At 37.6% G+C, this 27,800-nt stretch overlaps 1 long non-coding RNA gene across 2 annotated transcripts in view; it reads left to right on the top strand.

Annotated features, from left to right (window-relative positions):
- Positions 1–27,800, top strand: part of LOC106828671 (uncharacterized) — a 158,437-nt gene that overhangs the window by 104,203 nt on the left and 26,434 nt on the right. Inside the window, exons 3-4 of one of the 2 annotated variants that reach the window (XR_011506530.1) lie at positions 11,037–11,126; positions 14,493–16,013. The exons of the other annotated variant lie outside the window; for it this stretch is intronic. This is a non-coding gene — a long non-coding RNA (uncharacterized lncRNA). Of the gene's footprint in view, positions 1–11,036; positions 11,127–14,492; positions 16,014–27,800 lie in introns of those variants that run through there. 2 annotated transcript variants of the gene reach the window in all.

Raw genomic sequence — 27,800 nt, 5'->3', positions numbered from 1 at the left:
TTTTAGAGGAGCTATAAAGCAAAAAGATGAGAGATTTGATTGATACACATTACCTTCACTTACAACTGGCATACGACTGATGAGAGAATGAACTAGGAAGGTATTTAGAAAGGCAACTTGGAATTTCTATGAGTAATGGAAATGTGGATACCTCCAGACTCAGCAGTTACACTAGGGAATGAATGCTAGGGAAATGCTTTCCTATATATAAAAAGAGACACAGTCAAAGATGTTGACTGGGGCTTTTGTTTAAAATAGCCAAAGCCGGGGAACAACCTTTAGCAATGGGGAATGGTTAAATAAAGTATGATGTACACATTCCATACATGTGGGTTTTTTTTTTTTTTTTTTTGGTGAGGAAGATTGGCCCTGAGCTAATATCTATGCACATCTTCTATTTTGTATGTGGGATGCTACCACAGCATGGCTTGATGAGTAGTGTGTAGGTCCATGCCTGGGATCTGAACCTGTGAACCCTGGGCCCCTGAAGCAGAGTGTGCAAACCTAACCACTACGCCACCTGGCTGGCCCTTATAAATGTGTTTTAATTGAACAGATGCAGCCATTAAAAGATTAAGGTAGTTCTATATTTCTAGCACTGGAAAGATTGTCAAGATATGTTATTATTCTGTAGCACAATATTTTATGATACTATTAAATATTTGAAAATCATATTATGTAAATATTTGTGTAAATGGTTTAGGTCAAGTCAAACTGCATGTGACAGAAAAATATCAAATTATGGTGGCTTAAGCAAGATAGAATTTTTTATTCTGTCATGTAAAGTGAATCCAGGGCTGGAATAGCAAGAGCTCTGTGGCGTGAGGGTGCCACACTCCTTCTACCTTGTTGCTCGCCTTGGATGATACTAACAACAGTGGCCTCTGTGGTCCAGGCAGCACGAGGAGGAAATAGGTGGTATCCAAGGAGGAGGTTGATTATTTGTCACTTGGGAGTTTAAAGGTTAACATCCTGCCAAAGAAAAGTATGTCTTGCTCACTATGGAAGTTATAAGATGAAGACGAGATAGGAAGAAGCTTATTTGTTAAATATGAAGTGTTTTTCAACAAGAGGTGGGTCACAGAATTTAAAAATTCATGGATAAGGAAAGGCTGTTAAAGATTCATAGCATAAAGATATTAAAGCTAGAAGGAATATCAGAGATGATCTGATTTGACTCAGTCATTTTATACCTTTTATTAGAGTCTCAAAGGGAAAAAGAAGAAAAGCTAATATTTTAGAGCTTTTGAAAGATGTTAATCTTTTATGGCAAAAATCTTTAAAAACTTTGCATGTACCAACAATTTTTTATTTACTTAATTTTAGAATATTTCACGTATTACTATACTAATATATTGTATACATTATAAAATCTTCACCAAAAAAGAAACTATTAAGGATTAGAGTGGAATAAATAATAATAAAAAAATTATTGCTAAATAGGATGACTTCATAGTATCTCAAGAAAAATGCATACATAGGACAACATTCACTATTTTATATACATACATGTATGCACACACATATATAGATATATACATATAGGTATATTTATATACGTATATATACAGACGTATATATTATGTGGATATATTTTTTATGTATATATATATACTTTAAAATAATCTTATTGGTAGTTAAAGTTTTTCCCCCCAATTCCCTGTCAGACCTTATTATTGCATTATTTTTTTTACCTGGATTTCTGGCTGAAGAAGAACTTGTTCCTGAAGGGGAAGAGCTGGTTTTACCACTTTCCCATGGTATACTTGTTCTTGAATTATTGATATTCACTCAATTCAATAAATTTGCTAAAGTGTTTTAAACTAGGTGTCCATTTTGTAAATATTATTCTAGGTGACAGTATGTATTTCACAAATCCATATATTCATAGTAATGGTTTCTATATAACCCAAAATGCGAGTGTGGTGTGATTTGCTGATAGTGAATGAAGAGAGTTCCACTGTCAGCCCCTCCATGTTAGGGAACTCTGTAGTCTTCTCTCAGGACACTTCATGTATTGGGGGTGACAAATGTCCCTTTCACATAGAGGTTGAGTGAGGGTTTGAGATTTCATCTGTATTATAAATATCAGTGAAGGTTAATTTCTTACTATACCTTTCTCAATGAGATAAAAAATAAATAGAAGTAGATAGTCTAATATTCTATTCTCATAAACCAACTTGTTCAACCTCTGGTGTCTATACCCCTTGATACAGTGGTTTTTCCAACTGTGATTTTCAAATTACAATTATACTCTATGTATCAGTCAGGGTTCACCCAAAAAGTAAAATCAGTAGATACACATTTTAAGGGAATTATTCTGAGGGATTGTCTTACCTAATTGTGCAGCCAGCCAAACAAGCCCAAAGACCACAGGGCAGACAGGCGGGGAGGGAAGATCGTGAGTGGACAAGAGCTTGCTGTCCACAGACAGATGGTCAAAAAAGAAGATCCAGGGAAAAGGGAGCAATTACAGATTCAGCTGCTGATTGGGCCTCTGGGCTCAAGGAAGGCCTAAGCCATCTTTCGAAGGACTTCTAACAGATAATGTCAGGACTATCCAAGATAATCTCTCTTTTCATGAACTTGAAGACAACTGATTAGGGACTTTAAGTACATCTGCAAAATCCATTCACAGCAGCGCCTGGATCAGTGGTTGAGTACCTGTAAGGAGGTGTGTGTGCACTAAAATACTGCTGCTTGCTATCCTCCACCTCTTCTAAGAGAATCTCTCCTATGGCTCATCCCAACCAGAAACAAACTAGAAAGGGAATTCTGGGGACTGTAGTTCAGCCTGGGCAAGTTAACACATCACAGAGCGATTATACCATTGCTTCTAACAGAGTGTCATCGGTCAGATCAATGAGATATAACCTTGGAGCTATGAGCTTATGTGTTAGCTGTGAAGTCATGCAGACTTTTCTCACATAATCACTGTTGAGTTAACTAGTTTTAATTTTAGCAATTATTGAAATGTGAAACCATTTTTCAGACAACTCCTTTTATTTGGTCAGCAGACGACTTTTTCACCCCAAAACACACTAAATAAATATGCTATAAGTAGTTTCTACTTCAACATTAATATTTCAAGCAAAGACACACCAGTTACTCAACACAACAGGCTCTAGTTATGTAATAACATATGGAATGCATTTGAAAGATGCACCGTTTTTAAAAGAACTTAATATGTTTTCCCTCAGGTATGTAGCCAAACAAAGAAAATGAAAATAATGTATCTTCTGCGACTCTTCAGTCTGTTGTACACGTGTAGTTTGCTTTCTGTGTTTCTGAAGGCTGTGTTTAGCTTTATTTTTCCTTAACTTTATTTTTCTATGCTGTAACTTTAAGTATAATTTGAATGCAAGATAACAGTGAGCCCCAAAACTGAAAAATTTGGTGAACAAAATGGTGTGGAAAGAAGAATTCTCCTTGCAAAGTACGCTACCTTCTTCCTTTTCTCCACTGGCTATCACGTACTATTCTCCTTTGGGGCCTTCAGTAAAACTTTATGATATTACGTGTCAAGTATCCTACATTTTTTTCCCAATATTTTATGTATATAGTAAATTTATTTTCTTCCAACTTGCTTTTTTATTAATTTACATAAACTCATTCTCATCGTTCAATTGATGTATTCCTCTATTTACAAAACTGCTTGACTATCTTATGTTGGATAAAACGTATCAGAATTCTTACTCTTAAATGGAATTATTTTTATTTAAAGGTTTTTCCCTTGGTGGCAAGGCTTTCAGGAAAAAATTAAAGTTGGTTAACGAGGGCTAAGAATATTGCATTGGTGTTAAATTCGTAGACTCTGGAGTCAAATTTCTAGGTTTCAGTTCCAGACTTTCTACCCAGAAATTCTATTTCCTGGATCTACTTAGTTATCCCTTCTCTGCTTCAGTTGTTTCATCTGTAAAAAATGGACAATATCTGATAGGGTTGTGACAAATAAGATCATATACATAAAGTGTTGGCAATGTTTGATAGTAATCACTCAACAAATACGAATTAAAAATAACTCATTTAGGGGGCCGGCTCCGTGGCCGAGTGGTTAAGGTCGCGTGCTCCGCTGTGGCGGCCCAGGGTTCGGATCCTGGGCGCGGACATGGCACCGCTCGTCAGGCCACGTTGAGGCGGCGTCCCACATCCCACAACTGGAAGGACCTGCAACTAAGATATACAACTGTGTACGGGGGGTTGGGGAGATAAAGCAGAAAAAAACAATAACTCATTTAGCTGAAAATGTACCATTAATAAAGAGAACATGATTAAATTTGTAACCAGAGTGATACATTATATTATTTGGATGTCCTATGGAGAACTGAACGCTTCTGTTCCCATGGTATCTATTTTATCTCATTGAAGGCATACCATGAGTTCATAGTTCTGATGACAGTTTTTGGCTCTGGAGTATATAAGTTTTACATTCAAAAATCATAGAAACTAACCAGATTAGCACTGGAAGAAATCTTAGAGACTATTTAGACCACATTTCTCATTTTATAGCTTGGGAAACGGGACTCAGGTTCAACGATTGACCTACACTCCCAGAGGTAGTTGGTATCAGAACTTGGATAAAAATATAAGTCTTTCAACTACCTAACTCTAATTCTAATCATTAGTTATCACGGCAACAGGGAGAATGGTAAAGAACATGGCACTTTCAACATTTTAGACTAAAGAAATAAACCTGAGCTTTTACTGGAGATAAGTGTCTCCATGACATTCTTAAAGAAATTTTTTATTTATTTGCTTCTCTTGTGGAAGTAACTGTGGTCCATCTCTTTTGAAGGGATAAAGTAGCCAGTCAGTTTCTTACTGTTTTTCCTACAGCATTTGTTATGTTTCATCTCCATCCTTTGTTCTGTGTTGCTTGTTTTCTAAGGCATGCCATTAATAGAAGGTATAGGTTCTATTTTTAAGAAGGAATCATAGGGGGCAGATATAAGGACCTGGAAATCTAGGTGTTTAGGAAGCCAATTTTTAATCCAATGGAAAAATCAAATCACACTTGAACTTAAAGATGTCTGAATTTTATGGCTCATTGATTTAATTTTAAGAAGTTTAATGAGCTGCAAATAGAATCTGTATGGTTCATTGGATTTGGGTAGAACTATTTTTATTTGTTGTCTGAGGTAATTTCTCTTTCACTGAAATTGTTTTCTCTCTAAAAAATCTACACAGGAAAGAAAGCGGTTGGCTATGTAGCTTCATTGGAACTAGCCTGCAAATTAACACTTGTATCTCTCAGGGTACTTATTGCAAATAGTAATTTCCATTCTGGCTAGTTAAAGCAGAAGAGGATTTATTAGGGGGTATAGGGCTGCTTATGTAATTTCCAGGAGCGCTGGATAATCAGGCTTGTATGCTACAGCATGACATGGGACTCTTCCAGTGGAAAGCCACTGCTGCTGCTGGGACTGCTTCCTGGCACTCACGACACTAGGGACTGAGCCTTGAAAAAATCTCTGCTGCTACCACCACAGCGGACCGCAGGGGAGCCTGAGGCGCTTGGTGCTAACTTTCATCTTCCAAGTCTCTGTGGCTGTACCTGCTTAGCAGATGTTGGCTCTTCTGCAGTATCCTCACTTCAGAGGAGACTATGAAGTACTCAGGCTCTAATTTATACAGGGGGGCATGCTCTAAGGAGGTTGGGATGGGCTTGACCTCAGCATGGCTGCTCAGGGATTAGACAATGCCCTGCATGTGTTGTCTGGGAAGGAGAATGGGCCTAGGAATCCCCTTTATCCTTTTCCGTGAGTATGTTAGTACGGACAAGTTTATTAGAATGTGTATTATTTCAGAAGGGGAAATTGACTGAGAAGCTAAGAAAATACACTTTGTATAAATATACTTTGACTGGGAATGGGAGAAAAATCTGCCAAATTTAATTATGTAACTTGGTTTATATTCAGCGAATTCTGCTTTAACTCTAGAAGGAGTATTAAGAGAGAGAGATTAGACTATGGGCAGTCCTGACTTTGTAAAGTTCCAATATGCACAAATTTCAGTTACCACAGACTAGTTGAATAACTTGATATGGTTGAAATTTCAGTTGCCACAGTATATTAATTGTGTGTAATTGCACAAAGTATAAACTTCACTGCCACTTTTTTAGTCCACAAATCACTACATAAATGACAGATGGGCATCATGATAGATGACTAATTAGATTACTTTTTTCAAAGTAATGATTGACCACTGTGCATCAGTTATTTGGTTCACACGCCAAGAGCAAAGCATGTAGCTGTGTTGCCTCCTTGACTTCAGTGATAAACCTACATGACATTTCACAAAATCAGACAGGAGGAAGAGGAAATTGGCCAACAGAGACGAAAGACCAGTGGAGAAACAAAAACTGATAACCCTGGGAGTGAAATTCACATCGAGAGTCAGCAGAGCTGTAGAAGGACTAGCTGACTGTGGGAATGGTGACACTCTCACCGTTTGAGAGCCTCTAGATGTGCAGCCAGAAGAACTTAGTGATGGAGAACTTACCGACATAAGTGAAGAAAGTGGTTGTGACGAAAAGGATGAAGATGTCTCAGAGGAAGTGACGTTGGCAAGAAACCTTACGTTAGAAGAACGGGAGACATCTCACAACATAAAAGTGTAAAGGAAAAAATGGTGAACGTTGATCCAAACTTTGAAAGGAGTATGACAATTTGCCAAGGCATGGAAAAGTTGCTCGCTTCACATTGTAAATTATATGATGAGGGGAAAGCAAGTGTTATTCAAACTACCCTTGATAAGCTTGTTTTTTAACAGAGAAATAAATTTTTATTCTCAATGTTTCTAATGTTTTAAATTACAGTGCATTACATAAATATTAATTTTATTATTTTTTAAATTTTCATATACATTATAACCAACCGTAAGAAAGTTCTTGATATTTTGACAAAAAAGGTTAAAGGTCATAGAAAAACTGTAATTTTCCCCATTGATTAGTAAGACCACATTGCATGGTTTCAGCTTGCACAGTTATTTATATGATCTGTACTACCATGCAGAAAGAGGACTATCTACTTAAAATGAGGGCAAGCAAACATTGCATATTTTCATCTTGAAAGACAGCACTTTCTGGCTGAGAAAGGTTAGACTTGCATTACAATTTCAGACTCAATCTTAAAAGTCGTGGATTCACTGCTTGTTCATAGAGCATTTTAATACAAATTCAAAAAAATTGCCTTCATCTATGATGTCTACAAAGGAAATCGTATCCCTTTTTTTTTTATGTATTTTTTTTTAAGGAAGATTAGCCCTGAGCTAACATCTGCTGTCAACCCTCCACTTTTTGCTGAGGAAGACTGGCCCTGAGCTAACATCTGTGCCCGTTTTCCTCTACTTTATATATGGGTTGCTTGCCACAGCATGGCTTGATGAGCAATGAGTAGTTTCATGCCCAGGATCTGAACTGGCGAACCCTGGGCCACCAAAGTGGAGCGCATGAACTGCTATGCCACCGGGCTGCATCACGGTGTCCCTTTAGATATGACACTGCGGTGTACTGCACAGCCTGATGGTGTATGAGTGGCCTGGGCTTATTTCAGGGAATCTCAGTCCACATTACAAAGATAACAACTCACATAGCTGGACCACAGGAGCTGAGGAGAGAGCTTTCACTATCAATGGAGCAAGCAGGAAAAGCTTCAAGGTGAACATGAGTGTTCATCAGTGTCTTGAAGGTTAACAACCAGGGCTGGGACTAGAGGCAGGCAAGTGGGGCCAACTCATGAAAATGCAGGGTCACATCCTCTCTTCATTCAAATTTTTGATATTTTATTCATCATAAAAGTTTTGCATTAATTTTGATTTCTAAAAATATTGCATTAAAATGTTATTTAGTTTGATTACTGAATTTTTTGGTATCTTTCCTAAAATTTTGTGCTCAAGTGAATGCCCCACTTACATCATTGTATTCCCCACCCTAGAACTTTATGGGGAATCTTTATACCTGCAACTGCTGATTCACTTTAAAAAACAAGGAAGGGTGCTCGCCCTGTGGCCTAGGGGTTAAGTTTAGAGCACTCCACTTCAGTGGCCTGGGTTCGGATCCTAGGCACAGACCTACACCACTTGTCAGCCATGCTGTGGTGGTGACCCATATACAAAATAGAGGAAGACTGGCACAGATGTTAGCTCAGGGACAATCTCCCTCACCAAAAAGAACCACAAAAAAAATCCAAGGGAAATAGTGAGGCCAGGACGTCAGGTACTAGAGGGAGAGAATATTGATTATTTTTCCTAATATGTCTGGTTGCTGTGAATTTAAAATACAGGCAGTGTTCATGGTTCAATTTTTGCTATAAATGACAGGAAACTTTATTAGCCTTTGATTATCTGTCGGAATTTGACCATTTGACTGTAATTTTATGACAAGCCAAAAGATTTTTTTTTTTTGAGGAATATTAGCCCTGAGCTAACATCAACTGCCAATCCCCCTCTTTTTGCTGAGGAAGATAGGCCTTGAGCTAAGATATATGCCCATCTTCCTCCATTTTACATGTGGGACACCTGCCACAGCTTGGCTTGATGAGCAGTGGTGTGTAGGTCCATTCCTGGGATTCGAACCAGCAAACCCTGTGTCACCAAAGTGGAGCATGTAAACTTAACCACTGCGCCACTGAGCTGGCCCCCAAAAGATATTTTGTTGTGTTTCAAAATTCAGGTCTATCTTAACAACCAGATAGAGTTGCTGGATTTAGCAGAAAAAACATGAGATACCCAGTTAAATTTGAATTTTAGATAAACAACAAATAATCTCTCAGTATAAAAGCATACTCCATGAAATATTTAGGATAGACTTACCCTAAAATATTATTTATCTGAAATTCAAAATTCACCGAGTGTCCTGCATTTTATCTGATAACCCTATACTCTGTGCTGTTGCAATGGTCTAAGGTAGGTTAATGCTTCTCTTTCGTCTTAGTTGTCATTCTGCAGAGTATAGGCCTCAACACATCAATGAAACTCACATGTTAATGCCTTGAATGTGAAGTGCGTTTGCAAACTGTAAATTTCTTTATATGCTAACTCTTACATCTTTGAATAAAATAGCTCCTATCAATTGGTATGCTCCTCTTTTCCTCTCCTTTTAATGTTGTGATTTGTTTCCTTCTCTGGACTTTGAGTATATCAAGATTAGGCTAACAGGGTCAGCCCCTGTCTTTTCATGTCATCTATTTGACAGGTAAGAACTGAAAGGGAAGCCACGTGAGACCAAACTGTGTGATCAGGCATCCAGATTGCAATTCACTGTTGCTGTTCCCTGTGCGTGATCCATCAAAGTATTTAATTTCAAGCAACTTTTCTTTCCTGGTTCATGTAATGATACTGACCCCACCGTGCGTTTAGAAATTACAGCAGATTATCTACTGTGTATCAGCTGGCTAGCTAGCTATCAATCATACTTCATATTTGTAGTGTGATTAATTGGATGGCTAATAGCTAATCCAGTATTGAAATAGTGGCAGAGTTAGGAAAATTGTCTTGTGTTAACCATAGTGATTTACACTTTCTGTTTAGATCAGGGAAATCTGATTTTTTTATGCTTTTCACTGTTCATTTTGTTTTTGAAATTGGTTGTTTATTTCTTTTGCTTCCAAATTTTCCTAATGCTATGCTCATGCTAGAGCCAACACAAGGTGTGATGATGAATTTAGGGAAGCCTGTCTTGGTGCCAGCCTTCCTCTGATTGGCCTTCTTGCCCCATATTCCCAAGCACCTTTCCTGCCCGGCAGGAAACTCATGCCATTTCTAGTCTACCCAGGCTTGTTCTTGCCATTTAAATACAGAATGTTGAAAGTAGCCAACCCTTTGTCCTGTTCATCTTCTCTGATATTTAAATCATGGAAAGAGAAGTCACTCTTTTCCTCCTGATGGATTTATTCTGCAGCATGAATTTCATATTCTTGGGCCTATGGCCTCACCGGGTAATCTGTTGGACTGAGAACTTGTCTAGCAGGGGTAGGAATAGGTGCATGCTATTTAGAGACCCCTGGGCCCCTCAAGGGTCCTGACAACATGCCAGGCACAGTGCTAATGCTAAGAATACAACTGTGAATCCTTTGGTTTTAAAGAGTTCGTATGATAGTAGGAGAGAGAAACATGCACAAATAATTTGACTCCTATGTTCTTATTTACTGCTAGTGTTCCCCATAGAGAATTATGTGAGCTGAAGTCAGGGTTAAAGGTCAACTTTTCAAGCAAGATAGGAAAGAAGCTAGTGGGAGCACAAACCAGCGGTGTGGCTACTGGTTCACACAATACTGCTAGGTGATCCTTGTCTTGTGCCTGAATGTCCACGGTAACACTAAACACCAAGCACTGTGAATGTCAATTTTGAAATCAAATCGCTTTTGTTGCTAAATATTAAGAGGATGGGATGAATTTAATCTCTTCTTCTTCTGACTGTGAGCAACTAAAGAAGCTTCTGTCCCCAAACACGGCTCTTCTCTATAGTCAAGTATGAAAAATAGAGCAACAAGTAGGAAGACATCAGTTGTGAGACCAATTAGATCTGGCAGGAAACACTCATGTTTGGCAGGTTTCCCAGCTGCCACGTAGTTTGGGAGCTGAGCAGAAGTGTCCTACCAAGCTAAACGCTGAGGACCTGTCACCATTCAATCGTCTGCCAGCAGAAAAAGTCAACAAGCTTTGGAAGGAGCTTGGTCCAGATTCTTGAACATCCTCACAGCAAGAGCTATCAAATGTGTATATTTCTCTCTCTCTCTCTTTTTTTTTTTTTTGCTGAGGAAGATTAGCCCTGAGCTAGTATCTGCTGCCAAACCTCCTTTTTTTTGCTGAGGAAGATTGGCCTTGAGCTAACATCTGTGCCCATCTTCCTCTATTTTATATGTGGGATGCCTGCCACAGCATGGCTTGGTAAGCAGTGCGTAGGTCCACACGCAGGATGCTAACCAGCGAACACCAGGCCGCTGAAGTGGAGCATGCAAACTTAACCTCTATGCCATGAGGCTGGCCCAGAGTTTTTCTCTCTTTAATAAACATCTTTTTTGTTTTCTTCTTAACAGAATCCTGGCAATTTTGTAAAACATTTTTTCAAGGAGCAGAGAAAAAGAATTAAGACATAGGAAATATATGTCATCTAAAGCATAATGATTGTAAGTATTTGATGAAATTTTTAAGAACTGAAGTTTTATTGAATGGAAAGTCTGAGCTTGGCATAGGCTGTCTTCACAGTCCCCAGACGGACAATTTAGCTCCTATCTGAACCTGACTTTGGGGTCTTGGAGCCTTGGCAGTGAATGTTTTCAACAATAAATCAGGCTCGGCGGTGGTTACTGGCTATCCTGGAGTTGGAGCCTAAAGGAGTGTGAGAAGACTGTTCTTTCTGAGTTCAGTGGATTCAATTTAAGAAATGTTTGTTGATTATTCCTGTGTGTCATTTACAGTAATTGGGGTGGTGGATTTTAGGGGGAAGGCGACTAATTCAATGACCTTTAATTTACATCTCTCAGGTCAGATCTAGCACAATGCCCAGAGAATCCATAACTTTTGCTGAGTGAGGGATTTATTCTGAATCCTCAAAAATGACTATATTGAGTGTAATTTATTTATTTTAAAGATTGGCACCTGAGATAACAACTGTTGCCAATCTTCTTTTTTTTTTTTTTGCTTTATCTCCCTAATCCCTCCCCCCCCCCATACATAGTTGTATATCTTAGTTGAAGGTCCTTCTAGTTGTGGCATGTGGGATGCCACCTCAACGTGGCCTGATGAGCAGTGCCATGTCTGTGCCCAGGATCCGAACCCTGGGCCACTGCAGCGGAGCGTGTGAACTTAACCACTCGGCCACAGAGCCAGCCCCAGAGTGTAACTTATTTTGAAATACTTTGGCATATTTAGGGGGATGCACATACATCCACATACAGACACACACAGTATACTTTATCCCTTGGATCAGTTAATTAACATTCGTAGTACTCTAACCAGAAATACACACTCTAGAAGTGAATGGTTAGCATTTGAAAAATTAGTCAAAGCCCCATAAGTCTTCAGAAGTCACTAGTAAGAATGTGCCAGCTAACTTTATTTTTGATCAGTCCTAGAAAGTTAAGAATTATTGCATAGTGGATGTTGGTGAAACAATTCATGTTTAAGATATGTGGATTGGCTCAAATGTTTTTTTCCAGCTCTGTTGAGAGATGATTGACCTACAACATTGTGTAAGTTTAAGGTGTACAACGTGTCAATTTGGTACACTTATATATTGCAATATGATTACCATTGTAGCATTAGCTAACACCTCCATCATGTCACATAACTACCATTTCTTTTTTGTGGTGAGAACATTTAATATCCACTCTCTTAACAACTTCCAAGTATGCAACACAGTATGGTTAACTATAATCACAATGCTGTGCATTAGATGCCCAGAACTTTCTCATCTAATAACTGGAAGTTTTTACTCTTTGATCAATATCTCCCTATCCACACCCTAGCCCCTGGTAACCACATTCTACTTTTTATTTCTATGAGTTTGGCTTTTGCAAATTCCACATATAAGTGAGATCATACATACATACTTATCGCACTTAGCATAATGCCCTCAAGGTCCCATGTTGTCACAAATGGCAAAGTGCCCTTCTTTTTCTTGGCTGAGTAATATTCTATTGTGTGAGTGTATATATATATGTGTGTGTGTGTGTGTATGTGTATAATATATATTACATTTTATTTATCCATTCAACTGTTAATGGGCACTTAGGTTGTTTCCATATATTAGCTATTGTGAATAATGCTGCAGTGGACATGGTGGTACGGATATCTCTCCAATATTCTGTTTTCATTTCCTTTGGATATCTACCCAGAAATGAGATTGCTGGATCATATGTAGTTACATTGTTAAATTGTGAGGAACCTCCATACTGTTTATCATAGTGGCTGCACCAATTTGTATTCCTGTCAACAGTGCACAGGGTTCTCTTTTTTCCACATCCTCGCCATCACTTGTTATCTCTCATTTTTTTGATGACAGCCATTCTAAAACATCTGAGGTGATAACTCATTGTGGTTTTGATTTGCACTTCCTTGATGATTAGTGATGTTGTGCACGTTTTCATATACCTGTTGCCCATTTGTTTGTCTTCTTTGGAAAAATGTCTACTTAGTTCCTCTGCCCATTTTTAAATATTTGCTTTTTTGCTGTTGTGTTGTATGAGTTCCTTATATATTTTGGTTTTTACCGCTTATCAGATGGATGGTTTGCAAATATTTTCTCCCATTCCATAGGTTGCTTTTCATTTTGTTGATTTTATTTTTTGCTGTGCAGAAGCTTTTTAGTTTGATGTAGTCCCATGTACTTATTTTGTGCCTTTGTTGCTTGTGCTTTTGATGTCAACCAAAAAAATCTTTGCCAAGACCAATGTCAAGGAGCTTTTTCTCTACGTTTTCTTCTAGGAGTTTCATGGTTTAAGGTCTTATGTTTCAGTCTTTAATCCATGCCAAGTGGTGTAAGATAGGGGTCCAATTTCATTTTTCTGCATTTGGTTATCCAGTTTCTCAATAGCATTTGTTGAAGAGACTATCCTTTCCCAACTCAGTATTCTTGGCGACTTTGTCAAATATTAGTTGATCATACATGTGGGGGTTTGCTCTTAGGTTTTGATTCTGTTCCATTGGTCTATGTGTCTATTTTTATGCCAGCACTATGCTGTTTTGATTACTATAGCTTTGTAGTATAGTTTGAAATCAGGAAGTGTAATGCCTCCAGCTTTGTTCTTTTTTCTCAGGATTGCTTTGGCTATGCAGGGTCTTTTGTGGTTCTACACAAATTTTAGGATTGTTTTTTCTATTTCTGTGAAAAGTTCCATTGGAATTTTGATAGGAGTATTTTTCAGGCATGACCTTCCTTGTATGAACAGGGTGTAAGATTCTAGTTAGCCTTACATCTCTGCTGGATAGTGCTGTAGGCCTAGGATTCCCATCAGTTTTGTGGCAGCTGCACGTGGAGGATTTTGCTGTTTGATTCTGCCCAGACTGTTAACTGAATCCTGCTGCTAGGATATTGTCACAGCTGCTTTGAATGAACATATTAGGCAAAGTGGGGTTTACGTGTCTCCAGGTTGGAGAGTAAAGACGATTTGGTTTGCAGAACAGGTACATGACTGTATGTGCGAATGGATATGTTACTATTTTTGCCTTCTTGTACGATAGCTAAATTCCATCAGAGCCATCAGTCTTCCTTCATCATAAGCTATCCTATGGTTGTGACATGACAGGATAGAAACATAGTAGCCCTCTTCCACCTCTTTCTGTTGGTAACCAGCAATGTCTAAAAAGAAAACAAACCCTAAAATTCATGAATGGCTTCTGATCAGCTCCCATCATTGTGTTTCCTGTGTCAACAAGTACTTAACGGAGTTTTCTTCTTCAGGAGCAACAGAGGGAGAAGGACTTTGCTAATTAGAAGGATGACTGGAGAGTATGATATTGTATATCTCTAATTATTTTTTCTTTACTTTTAGGTGGAAATTCTAAAAGGTATTTGGGTGTGTGAAGAATATTCAAAAGAATTTTCCTTTTTATGCTTCACCTGCCATGACACCTTTTCTCTGGGAGCAATGTCAAAGAAGGGTATTTTGAAAGAAAATTCTGTTGCTGTGATTAAGAGAAACACTCACAACTTATCAAAGCAGTTGTTTGTGGAAGAAGCCTAGTGCCGAAAGTGAGGTCAAGAAGAAGATGGGAAATAAATTTTCTCAAAGCCACGTAAAGGACACGCTCAAAAACCTTCTCCATAAACTTCTCTGGATCTAAATATCCACAGCAGACATTTATTTGGTGACAGAGCAAAATGATGTTTTGTAGACTTACATGAAAATCTGAACATTTTGCTTATAGTTCTTCTAAGATGAATACTGTAGGAACACTAAAGAATAGGTCAAGAAAAGCACACTTATCAGTTAAGCTATAAAGACACTAAAAAGAGAACAGAAGAAAATTGCTTGGTTGAAATATATCTACCTTTTCAGAACTCTCACTCTTTTGCTTATATTTTGAAGGAGAGCATTATGAGTTTCCAGGGGCCAATTTGCCTTACAACATTCTCTTCTCTTCCTTTGCTTGAATATGCTGCTCATGCTCTGACACCAGTAAAGAAGAAATGACTTATTATGTGTGCTTTCATTCCTTCCAGAAAATGAATTTTATTGGTGCCTGTGGCTTGCACATAACACATTTTCAACCACTTCATTTGTTGGAACCAGGTAATAAAAATGAGATTTCCTTTAACAAAATGATATTCTGACATTCATAAAAATGAAGTGGTGGAATCAGTCAGCCAGCTTAGGAGAAGGCCGCATGCCAAATGACAAGAGTTTAAATAACATAAAGTACAATGTCGAAGCAGTTCAAGTAATAATATGCAAATTTCTACTCAAAAGTTACGGAGAAACAGTTATTTTTACTGTAATGTATTGTAAAGAGCCCAGATTCTATATGACTAGTTTGGATATGGCCAATGAAAGAAAACAGTTGGTACAATCTAACTTGCTCTGAATAATTTGTAACAAATTGAGACTCAGAGAAAAAGTCATTCTATAGGAACCATTATGAAAGTGGAAAAACTAGTCAGTGTTCTTTAAATGGTGCAAATTTAAACAGATTTCTTGATATCAGGGTAAAAGATCACCAGACTGATAAAATATCGGTTAAATAATAAATCAAGTGCAAATAAATGGATCTGACTTCTATAACTTTCTTTTATCTAAATTGATGTCACATTTATCTTTACTTTATGATCTTGCAACTATATCTTTAGATTGAAATCGTGGGAAGTAGGAAATATTATACATTTCTTTTTATGCAAAGCCTTTTATCGATTGTCTTCATTTCCACTTTCTGCTAATGAAGTGGTAATGGCAAGATTCTTGAAGAAATAATGGCTCACTCATAATTGAATGAATTTTTTTTATCAATACAGAATAGGCAATGTCTGAAGGTCAATGGCTCAAGATAAGGCAGCTCATAATTTATGGATTTTTGTAATGCTTTGTTAGACGATTGTGATACAAATACAGTTTTGTTTATTCTTTTTAGTTTCTCTTACTGTTTTGCCTCTGTGTCGCTGTCTATCTTTTTCAATTGAATCCTGATATGAAGTCATTAATTTAAAAATAGCATAATTAAAACATAATAGGAAGTTACTGCCATAAATGCCCCACACCATGACAGTCAAAACTCATTATCCATGATTTTTATCTTTGTATTTTACTACTTTCCTCTACTAACCAATATAGTTGACAGTTTTCAAGTACAAATGAGTCAAGGGAAGTGATTTGGGTAGAATTATTGAATTTTAGAATTAAGAGGAGATTTACAGTTCATCTACTCCAACTTTCTTACTTAATAGGTGAGAAAGTGAAGGTTGTGTAGGTTAAATGACTTCTCTATGGTTACACAGATCTTAGGCTTCTATGCTATTGCTTCTTTCCCTAATGTGCTTAATTAGCTTATTGTGTCCAAGAAACCCAAAAGCTGTTTGAATACTTTGGTCCCTGGCTGTCCCCTATTCCTCCATCTGTGTGGGCATCTGTTCTACAGGCTTTGTGCTCCTTCCCAGGGATCTGAATCTTTATTTCCCATCTGACTCATTATCTCTAAGCTGGCCAATCCACCCACTTGTTCGAGGGACTGCGTCTCAAGAATCACTTGGCTCAGGGGAGAGCAGAAGGTTTGCAGTGGCCATGATTTCTGCTGATACTACTAATTATTCTCAACCCATGGCCCATGCACACATGAATACACATTAGTTCTATTACTTAACTGTTGAAAAATTATTTTTAAAACGTTATCTAAATGGTGTGTATTTTTGCTTGTTTCTACAAAAAGGGGGCCCTTTCAAATTCATTGTTAGATCGATACATTTTTATAATCACATTGAAGGAATCCAAAACAAGGCAAAAATCCAAACCTTAATTTTGACAGAGCTGATCAAAGATGTAATCTGAAAAATAAAATTAACCAGAGAGATTTTTAATTAAGAATTTCTTGGCCTCAGATGTTATGATGAGTTTTTAATCTTTATCCTCTTAGGAAGTGAAGGAAATACAGGCTTTTGAAAGAACAGGAGCATACATTATGAGATATTGTATTTGATTATCTTTAGTATTCTATGTGCAGGGAAATAGCAATCCAAAATTATGCTCATTTAACCATGGACAGCAAGCATTAGGGACCTATTTTTTTTTGTTTTTTTTTGTATCCTTCTCCTTTGCCTTTTTCTTTTTTGGTGAGTTTATCCTTTCTGGATTTTGATATGGAAGTATGCCAGCTTCATGAAATAAATTTGTATATCCTCTCTTCTACCTTAATAGGGAGAAAATGAATAAGAATGATCAATCCAGGCTCTAGGAAATATACAAACTTTGAACTATGCTATGATTATAATCCACTTATCCCTTGTTATTCAAACCTATTCAGTCTCTAAGTTGGGACAGTGGGAGTTCCAATAGTAAGTTCAGACAACAAGGACCACTGTGAATTATCTGAATTTATTCATTCCTGAATTTTGGATACTAAATAGTAAGAGTTGGGGATTGAGGTAATCCTTTCCTCTAAATAGACCTATCTCACCAATTTTGTCTGAATCTATTCTGTTTCTAAGTTTGGAGAGTGAGAGTTTTAATAGGAAATATTACATGTATTTTTGAGTCTGTAAGGTCAGACCATTTCACTACCAGGCTTCCCATGGACATTGGATATTTTTTATCATTAATCATCTTGAAAGAGAAATTTGGGAGAAGGTCATTAAACAGGGGTAAGGTGAAACGCTTTTTTTCACTTGGGGGTTAGGAGTGAGTTTGTTTCTAGACTTTAAAGCATGAAGACATCTAGAGTAGATAAAATAGAGGGAGCTTTGGGCATTTGGGGGAGCAATGATATGACTCTGTTCAAGTGGAAGGGGCTGCCAGATGTAAGCAAGAGAGAGAGAGCTCTGTCCATAAGATATGGGTCTGGGCTTGTGCAAGAATCATAAATTATTCCTTTTACTCTATAACCATCCATGGCTTCTGACCTCCGGCACAGCCTATTAAAATTTGTCACCTGATTTCACTTGTAACTAGGGAATTAAAAAAGAGCCTGTTCCCATGTTCAAGTTGAAATCAACATGGGCAATGTCCTATTTCCATACTAGCGACAGAGATTTCTACAGCGATCACTGAATATAGACCGCGATGTGGGAAGAGCATGAAGTTATGAAAGGGGTCAGCAGTAGAGGCAAAGGTCTGGAAGCAAGAAAAGATACCCTGAATAGAAAACAGTAATGCTAATGCGAATGTTAATAATAATAATAATAATAATAATGATAAATGATTGAATACAATTATTAAAGTCTATGTGCCTGGCATTATTTTAAGCACTTTTTGTGAATCATTTCACTTGATCCTCACAACAACCTTAAGAGTTGCTGTTATTATCCCCATTTTGCAGATAAAAGAATTAAGATGCAGAAGATTAAAGAAAGTCCAAGATCAGCTAAGAAATGTCAGAGCCAGGCCTGGAAGCCAGGCAATCTTCCTGCAAAGCCCCTCTTCCTAATTGCCATATTATTCTACAAAATGAGTCCTCAGAGCTAAGGGATAATTACATGAGAGCCAATATAGGACAATAAAACTGGTGGAGTCTTACAAAAAAGCAATGATTCATCTTCAATCTTATTTCCAAGCAAGTAAAGTTTGATACATTTGGATTATACTATATCTTTCTTACAGTAAATTTTATTACTGTTAGTACTTAATTTATTCAAGAAAATATCATGATTTTTCTCTCAACAAAGTCTTCAGGATGTTTCCAACCATCTTATAGGTATAAAATCTATTATGATACAGAAGGATAATGATAAAGTTAATTTTACAGTATTCATCTCTGGCATAGCTTCCAAATTACATCTATGCTTACGTTGACACTTACATGATGTAGTTTAAAATTTTAAGGCACGGCAAAACAATTGTTTTATTTCTCTCTGTTTCCACTGGAGATATATGCACCTAAGGGAACTGTGAACTAATTCTATCCATATTCAGGCATTTCTCTGAAAGCCCAGCCTTAGTGGGTACCAGCTGATGGTCTAAATAGTTGCAGATGGTATCACAGCATAGTGGCATGTTAGGGCTGAAAGATGCCTTGGGACCAACCCTGTCTTTGGGGATGAGTATGAGAAAACTGAGGCTCAGGACCAAGGACAGCGGTGGAGTCATGGTATCCCCAACAACGGTTGGTTATGTATTGTATGCGAGGGTGGAGAACAGGGAGTCAATTTGAGCCCAATATCTCTGCGCTGCAGTAATAATGTCGGTCATTTGGAAGGTATGTACTGAGAGAACAAATTGGAGGTAAGAATAAAGAAGACTGCTCTTGAGTTAGGAGAGGAGTCTTATTTTTCACTGAGCTTTACTTCTCCTCTTACTTGCTTTTCAGGGCTAAAGATGGAAAATATTTTCATTCCTCTCCTTTTACCTTGCTTGTTTTCTTCCATCTTAGAGTCATTACCAAATATTTTGCTGTTTGTTCTGATGTTTGAGAAAGAAACAATAATTTTCCTGTTTGAATTTCCTTTCAATTTGCCTAATTGAAATTTGATATCATGTATTGAGTGATTCATCTGTAGCATTTATTTCTAGTCATTTGGGCAAGAATTTCTGCATAAAAGCAATTATGTTGGGTAATTTCCAATTATCCACATGCAGCTCAAGCGGATATGTGTCTTTTAAAATCTCCAGGTGCCATTTCAGGAAAAAGCACAGAAATATACCGTTCTCAGCCAAAAGCCTCTTTTGGAACAAAGTTCCAGATAACAACAACATAAGGGCTGAACCAGGGATTCTCAATCTCAGCACTATTAACATTTTGGGCAGGATAATTCTTCGTTGTGAGAGCTGTCCTATGCATTCTAGAATGTTCTGGCTCTTTAAAATGCACTCAGTGACGTTTCATAAACGAGTCTCATCCACGCATGCATTTCTTTTAGATACCCCAACCCAATGACAATAAACAGCATGGACTTTCAAATTTCCAAACATACAGGTTAAAAAATCTAATATCTTTTCACATGGATAGCAGTTTTCAAAACACTTTATATATACACATGTATATATGTATACATGTGTATACATATATAATAATGTATATAGTATACTTATATATAATTATAATATAATCACACAATAATAATTATTGTTATTCACTAAATACATTGGCACTTTTTCCAGACAGCTAAATTTGAGCTCTTGAATAGCCTTGTCTGATACTACCTTTATTAGTCAGGGTTTTTGTAAGCCAGAGAAAGCAGCACTTCTCATCTTAGACAAAAAGGAAGTTTTTTGATAAACACTGTTAGCCAATCACAGCAAGGCTGAAGGTCTGGGTCTGGAAAATGATCAGACATCAAGAGAAGGCGCAAGTCTGGGATCAGGAGCTGCAGCGGGAGTCACCCAGCAGGAGCAGAGTGGACGCTGTCACGGTGGCCAATAGCTTCCATTCGATGCCTGTGGCGTGTTCTCCTCCCTGGAGAGTCAAGGGCCCGGGGAGGGGTGTACTCGGCTCCCCAGGGCTGCACGGGGCTGGGGGCAGACAGCCCAACTCTTGCCTCTGCAGTGGGTGGGCACAGCCTCTCCTTAGCACTGCAAAGCACGTGGGAGAAAAGTAGTGCCTAAAGAGAGCCTGTGGTGTGAGGAGGAAGCGCGGATGGTCGACAGTCAAACGGCTGTGCATGGCTCGCTCTCTTTCCTGCCCACGTACCTCCTGGGAAAGAGAGAGAGAGAGAGAGAGAAAACACGAACACGCCAGCGTTCTGGTTTCCCCTCCCAAAATTAGTCGCTGTGATGCTACAAGTAACATTTTAATTTTTTAGTGATAAATTACTTCATTGAAATAGACCAGTTTTTTAATTTTATGCCTGAATGTTTGTTTTGATTAGAGGCACAATCAATATGTCACTAGTGGGAGTGATAATGAGAAATGACTACTGAAAGAAATATTTAAATTGTAGAACAGAAAAAAGTTAAATCACTTGAACTATTTTTTACTGAGCACTTATTATGAGCTCGACACTAGGCTGCTGCTGAGAGCCAAAGATGCCAAGAACATGAATTCTTCCTCTAGCAAGCTAGTCATCCAACTAAAGATACAGATAGGTTAAAAACAAAACAAAACAAAAGTAGCTGTAACATCATGTGAAAATGTCTTAATAAGGACATAAGCAAAGTACTTTGGAATAACAGAGAAGAGACATCATTATGGCAGCGATGTGAGCTCAAACCTGAAGACGTGCTTGGCCAGGAAAGAAGGGAGGACGACATTGTAGGACGAGAAAAATAGAAGGGGAAAGATAATCATAAGAAAGAGAAAAGGGCACAAATTCCAAGCCTGTTCTAAGGCCTTGTCCCATCACATCTCATTTGTCTTGTTGTCATTTTATGTCTCTTGTGATATTTTTTAAAGAGATGAAGATGCTCTGTAATAGTCAGCTGTCCCATTACATCATGTTTATTGTGAAGAGCCATGTTTCTGGAATAATTTCATCCTAGTAGTATTTCTGAAAGTGCCCTCAATGTAGGTCTGCCATGGAGAAAGCTATTATGTGGATACTATTCAAGAAAGGAGAGAAGTGCCAGCATTTAGAGGGGAACAAAGTATCTCCTCTGCTGATCTAATTCCATTTTAACACGTCCTTAAGCTCATTTTGATAAGACGTAAATCACCAGGTCTGGCTCAGGTGCAACTGAGGCGGTATCTGTTCAGACACGCAGCTGCAGAGGGTGGTACAGTTGTGAAATGAATTAGCAACCTTAATTACCCACTAAAATTAATTAAGTAAAGGCGGGCATTAGAACAAATGACCCATGTGGGCAATTAGAATAGTTCTAGATACATAAGAAAAATCTGCCTTTCTTTTCCTGCCTAATCACAGTAAAACCATTCAGAATTTACCTCCTTTGAAAAAGTAGTAAAAGAATCAAGTAGACTTTAAAAAGGCAAGTGTGTCCTGACTTTAAATAAAAGATGAGAAATGATGATCCCAGATTTTGGTCCGCCTAAATGAGGGCTCAGCAGACTTTTTCTGTAAAGGGCCAGAGAGTAAGTATTTTCTGCTTTGGGAGCCACAAATTTGTGTTATAGCTATTGAACTATGCTGTTGTGGTGTGAAAGCATCTGTGGACAATCTGTAAAGGGACGGGTATGGCTGTGTTTCAATAACACTTTATTTATGGACACTGAAATTTGAATTTCACATAATTTTGATGTATCATGACATATTCTCCTTTTAATTTTTTTTAAACTATTTGAAAATGTTCTTAACTTGCAGGCCATACAAAAACAGGTTGCAGACCAGATTTGACCCACGGGTTATGGTTTGACAACCTCTATTTTTATTTATTTATCTTTTATTGAGGTATAATTGACATATAGCATTATATTAGTTTTAGATGTATGACATAGTGATTCAGTATTTGTATACCCCTGGTTTAAATAATGAAGAAATGATGAATTGACATGACTATGATTGATACTTCTATGTGGCCTAAATATGACAAAAATAAATAATACATACACTCGCTTAGCATAACAGAGTATAGAATGACATAATGGAGCAAAATACATTTTTAAAATCCTATTTCACTAAGTTATGTGGCTGTTCTCCAAGATGTGATTCAATCACATATTAATGAACCTTCTTCAGAAATTATTCACTAAAAGATGCCACTTACTTTGCCTATACAAGAATGTAACTTCAAATATCACTTGGAGCCAATTGCTTCAAATATCTTTTAATTTCACTTGAAATTTCTTCTAAATCTGTTCAAATCTTTTGATCAGAACTGATATTTACTAGAAAATGAGGCACATATGATGGATCTAACACCACCAACACAGCCCCCATAAGCAGTGTTGAGGAGGAACTATGGCATAGTATTCTTACAGCAGAATTATTAGCTTAGCATTAAGCACCCCTGCAAAGAATGGCTAAGATAGGAGTTTTGTATTGATTTTGACATACGTTCTTTTTTCCTTTTGTTTTGCTTGTTTGAATCATCTGCTAGTATTCGTTGGCTATATCTGTGTCCCACAGTAGTCTGGTAGATTCCTGGTATTATTATTATGTTGATAGCAGCATGTTCTTGTCTGGTTACAATGACTTTTCTCCTCCACCCAGTTTCAGTATCCTTTCCTTGTTGAGAAAGTTGTCCACTAATTGTTTTTGTCCTGTTCCATTTTTGTTTTTATTTGCCCATTCAAAGTCCTGTGGAAAGCTGGGAGTGTTATTCTTCTCTAATGTGAAATATTCTCCCCCTGAGAATTGCTCTGAACAAACAATTAGTGCAGAATGCTTCTCTCAAATATGTATAAATGTTCTGTTCTATCCTTGTATGGAACTCTTGTCCTATTAGGCATGTGCCCAAGAACCTTACCATTATAAATATTTATAATCTTACACATATATGTATGTGTATATATACATATAGTTATTATATATATAATTGTAAATTATATACATGCATTACCACCTGCTTTACAAACACACAGGTATCAGAATTTTAAAAGGTCACGATAAAAATTAAAATAGATGTTCTCGTCTTTTTCTCTTCCAGTTCCATAAATTGCTTTGTGCATTCTGGGGTGCATCCCCTACTCTGGAGATCAAGCATCCCATTGGCTCTCGGAGCTGAGATTAAAGGCCATCTGCTTTCTGCCTCACTAAGGTTTTATTGTTTAATGGCTTCACACTTACAGCGGTGCATAGAACACTGAATCATACTGTTGGGTGTAAGGACACGGTATTAAGCATGTAGAATATTCTTTTCAATTGTTGCCTATGATGAGCTTGATAAATCTGGCTATTTCCATGATGAAGCAGGTTGTTCCTAGCGCAGAGTCAAGCTGATGCAGCTTGTGTGTGAGCAACCAGCTTCAGAGTAGGGTATTACATTGGCATATGATATAATACTATGTTCATTTATGTTGGCACAAGCTGAATTTTGCATTCATTCCAAGGGCTGACTTTAGCAAAAGTGGTGAGTTTTGAGGAGTTCATTATTTCTCTAATTGCTACTAAAAGCAGCATTTAGTCCCCTATGAGGTGGTGCATTTCCTCTTATGCTGCAGTGATGGAACCTGGCACCATGAATATATGAAAGTATCTAGTAATCTCTTTACTGTGAATTTTATGCACTGTGATATCCCTTCCAACATAGTTGAATGTAAATTCTTATCTAAATGTCGAATAAAGGCTTCTCCCATTATTAACTTAATTGCAAACATTTGTGATTAGACAGTGATAGAAGTAGAAGTTAGAAAGCCTCCTGGCCCCTCTGAACTCACTGTGTTTGTTGACTTGCGCACCTATTCTCAGCCTCTAAATACTTTCCTAGTTATTTAAAAGAAGTGATGGATCTGCCAAACCAGGTTTCATTTCTGAGATAGCATTGTTACAAAAGGTAATGTTGTCAAGAAAACCAAGGTAATATATGACTTTCCTTTAGAAGTGTTAAAGATGTGGGGCCAGCAAAAAGGGGAGGAGGATGCTGAAGAAGGATCAGTGTCTCTTTTGCATTGGCAGACAAAGAAAATTACAATTTGGGGAAAATTATCTGCCAAGTTACATTCTCTAATCCTGATCTTGAACCTCACATCTAGCTTCATTTTAATGATGAAACTGTAGAAGTAGATAGAATTAATTAGGACATTTTGAAACGGTACCAAAATAGAGAATATTTTAAAATCAAATTAATAATGGAACGAACAGAAATGGGCATAAACAGGTGAGTCAAGCAGTAATGCTCATTAGAAATATGCAAAAAATAATGTAGTACACAGATAGCCTGATATTTAATACTGGAGTGAAGGTCTGGAATAAACATAGAGTTGTTTTTTTTTTTTTTAAATTGGAAATGGCATTTTACTGTCAAGAAGAAAAAACAGTAATTGGCTGCTTGGGACGTTTCCTAATTGAGGGCTTAATAGCCTTGGGGGGCTTTTGTACTTTTGAGGTTTGATGTAAGATTATATGAAACAAATAAGTTTTATTTTAATAAATTACGCTAGTGGTAGAATAAAATGTTTGAACTAAAACTTGGTGGTGGTCTCTGAAATAGTTGTGAAACATACTAACAAGATCAGTAATGTCGACAATATATTGGTAGTTGTGAATGTATATTTTGAGGCCAACAAAATATGGGGATATCAGGATTTGATGAAGCAGCCAGGCTAGAAACCATATGTTTACATTTGAGTTTCTGCTTTCAGCAGAGCATTTAACATGGCCAGAAAGCTTCGTCTGGAGTGACTAACAAAATCAGAGCAGGAGGCACAAAAGTCAATACTCAGCATGCTTTAATAGGGCTCATGGCTCCAACCCCACAGACCAAATTCAATATCTACTCTACTATAAATGTTTGCCAAACAGATATTAATATTTATTATCCCCTGCAAAGCATTTTGGACATTAATAAAGACTCAAGGGAGAAATAGACCCTTTGCCAACTCCAGGGCCATTTTGAAATGGAAAGGCCTGATGCCATTTAGGCTATAGGTCTGTAGTATTTGTAAGTTTGCCATCACACTGTACCATGAGTTCTAACAATTAATAATAATAATTAATTAAATATCTCTTCACAAATCACATTTTGGGGAGTTGAATGTAAATAAACCAAAACTATGAATAATAGATTCCTTTGGACTTATAAATGAAGGAAGAAATTGTGTGGTTAACAGCGACCAGAAACTGTAGCTGTAGTTTCTGTTAAATGTTGGAAGAAAGAAAAATTTGAGTCAAGAAACAGTTTATCAAGTGCTTCTTTTCTGCGGGATACTTTTCTTGGGTTGGGTCAACTGCTCATCAGGTAGGGTTTGATCTGGTCCCCTAGCTTTATTTATTTTCTTGTGGCAAATTCATTTTCTTTCTCTCCTTCTAAGGGCCTCATTTCCTTATTTCTCAAATTCCATATATTTTCAAATGACTATATCTCATTTGATATATTTCAATATATTTCAAATGACCATATGTGCAATGTCTCCCACAGTTATCTTTTTCTTCTCTCTCTCTTTTTTGAGAATATCTTCAAATATTATTAGAAAAGTCCCCAGTGAGGCTGGATGTCATCTTAGCTACCTGTGAGGAAAGCAAACCTCAGAAAGTTGACTTTGATGTAATGAGAAATTTGGTTCTCAAGTCCGTGTCTTCTGACTCTCAGTTCTATGCTTTTGACCACTACTCCACACGGCCTCCCCTGGATCAAATACAATCGCCATCATCTTGTACTGTGACATCTGCAAAAGGCTTCTGGATTCTGATAGCTTTCATTTTCAATTTCCTCTGCACAATTTATTTTTTTTGAAAAACCTTATTCTTTTACTTAACAAATATTTAACCCATATGCACCAGGTGTTTTGCTAGAGGCTGAGCACCAGCCTGTCCCTGGTAGGACCAGCTACCTAATTTAAGGGACCCGATGCAAAATGAAAATGCAAGGCTCTTGTTTGAAAAGTATTAAGAATTTCAAGATGGCAAGAGCAGAGCATTAAACCATGTGTATGCCTCTTCTGAGTCCAGGGCCCTGCGTGTCTGACTGCACATACCACATGGCCATGAAGGCAACATTTGCCTTTGGATTAATTCTCATATAATACCCTTTTTGTTATGTCACTCTGCTTATACATTTCTAAATGGTCCCTGGTAGTGTTTAAACTCCAAGATCTCTCCATCTTTTGGCCGAAACCTGACTTTCCATCCTTACTTCTAATGAACCCCATAAGTGAATTCTTTTCCCACCTATCTACTGGGGTAATATGCAGGAAAATATCCACTTCTTAGCAGCTGGAAGTAGAATGGCAGACTGTTTGAAAAAGAAGTCTTGATGAGACCCCCAAAAGGAGAAGTGATGCTCAGGAAGACATTCAGCAATAGAAAGAGGGAAGCTCTTCTATATAACAAAGGAAGGAGAGAGGGAGGAGATGCTATGGAATAGAGCTCCAGTGGGTACAATCTTGCGAAGAAAGACTTTTGGCTTCTTTGGCAACAAGATTTCCCAGAGAGGAAACCATTTGAGTGGAGGTCTCTATTTGTGGGTTGGTTATTGTGTCATGGAAAATACTCCTCCATCTTCCTTACAAAATCTTCTGCTAACTTGACCTTGTTCAGTAATGCATTTGGTAAGAATGGAATTGTTCTGGGAATGCATGAAAATTCTGAGTCTGTGTGAGGGTTGGTATGTTGCAAAATCAGTGACTTCATGAGGGGACTACCAACAAATGGATTCTTCCAGTTATTTACCATTCCCCAAACATGTATGGCATATACCATTTCCCTTCCACCCTCTTCAACCTACCCTGCCCCCTAGCTCTTCCTTTCTCTCTGTCCTTTGGTTGTCTAAAACCTATACATCCTTTGAGGTCCACATCAAACTTTCCTTTCTCTAAGAAATCTCAAGGACCATTCTGACTTAAAATGATCTCTTCAGCTATAGGTGTATTTTATTTGTTACTAATCACTTGGCATTGGCTTATTTCCTCTTTCTAGAAAGAATTGTTTTATATGACTATATCTGATCTCCCTACATACTGGAAGCTTACTGAGGGCAGGGCTTGTCTTTTTACCATTACATCCAGCCCAGTACTGTGTCTATACAGCAGAAAGGATGCTGATCCTAAAGGGGAAACTTTATTGGGCTAGAAACCTTAATGTCAAAGAAAATGAAAAAAGGAGCAGAAAATATTTGGGTTTTAGAGGCAGTTTGACAAAGCTGTAACTAACATTGGGTGATTATGTTTGAGAG

Source organism: Equus asinus, chromosome 10 (assembly GCF_041296235.1).
Source record: "Equus asinus isolate D_3611 breed Donkey chromosome 10, EquAss-T2T_v2, whole genome shotgun sequence".
NCBI classification, from domain to species: Eukaryota; Metazoa; Chordata; class Mammalia; order Perissodactyla; family Equidae; genus Equus; species Equus asinus.
Note: the sequence above shows the minus strand (reverse complement) of the source record. Positions and strands in the feature narration are given on the sequence as shown.